This window comes from Echinops telfairi, unplaced genomic scaffold (genome assembly GCF_000313985.2).
Source record: "Echinops telfairi isolate 266 unplaced genomic scaffold, ASM31398v2 ScPeMD7_7417;HRSCAF=8455, whole genome shotgun sequence".
Classification (NCBI taxonomy): domain Eukaryota; kingdom Metazoa; phylum Chordata; class Mammalia; order Afrosoricida; family Tenrecidae; genus Echinops; species Echinops telfairi.
Window position 1 is genome coordinate 381644 of NW_022111317.1, and position 1192 is coordinate 382835.

Consider the following 1192-nt stretch of genomic DNA (forward strand, 5'->3'; position numbering starts at 1 on the left):
TGGCATATATTTGGGGGAGACAACTTGGGAGAAATCCTTCTGTTTCCCATATCAAAGTCATTGCCATTGAGTCAATGCTGTGGGTCTCCGAGATTGTAACCGGTGACGGGAGCAGAAGGCCCAGTGTTTCTCCCAGTGAGCTGCTGGTGGTGTCAAACTGCTGACCATGCAGGTCGCAGCCCAATGCATAACTGCTATTTGGCAGTCCACAGTACTGGCAATATTAGCACCATGCTCAAATGCTTCAATTCTTCTTCGGGTTTTGTGAGGCGTGGCCGCTACCCGGGCACGCGAGCGGCCACGCGCCGCGCTTTCTCCCTGACTTTAAAGGGTCGGCGTCGCGGATCTAGGAGAGCAGACGGGGCGAGGGTCTGGGACTCCAGCTTCCAGCGCCCGTGGCGGCTCCACCGGACGAGCCCGCAACCGCGCCACCCCTCAACCCCTTCTCGGGATAGCACCGCACACCCCAGAAATCGGGGTGCCACCGCCCTGCCCTTCCGTGCCCACGCCCCATCGACTAGCTGCCTGGGTGTTGGGGGGCGGAGGGCACCCAGAGAACCTGTGAAGGCACTGAGGTGGCCGGAGCCCCATGCAGCTGGTCCTGGAGCCAGTGAGGCAAGAGTGAGGCAGGAAGGCGGGCCAGGGAGGCAGCTGCACTGTACTGTGATCAGGAGACCGGTCCCTGGGGAAGGACACCACCCCCACGCGTGGTAAAGTAGGTATGTGGCTGTTAGGTGCCATCAAGGGGCTTCTGACTCAAAGTGACCCCAAGTACAACAAAACGAAGCACTGCACCACCCCCACCTGTGTTCTTATGTCTGAGCCCACCGTTGCAGCCACTGTGTCCGTCCAATCTCACTGAGGGCCAGCCTCGCGTTCGTTGCTCCTCCACTTGACCAAGCATGATGTCCTTCCGCAGGGACTGGTCTCTCCTGACCGCACGTCCAAAGTGGGTGAGATGAAGTCTTTCCATCCTGGCCTCTAAGGAGCATTCTGGCTGGACTTCTTTTTTTTTAATCAATTTATTGGGGCTCATACAATTCATCACGATACATAGATCAATTGTGTAAAGCACATCTATACATCTGTTGCCCTCATTCTTCCCAAAATTCGCTTTCCTCTTGGGTTCCCGGAATCAGCTCATTTTCCTTTTTTCCCCTTCCCTTCCCTTCCTCCTCCCCTCTCCCCCATG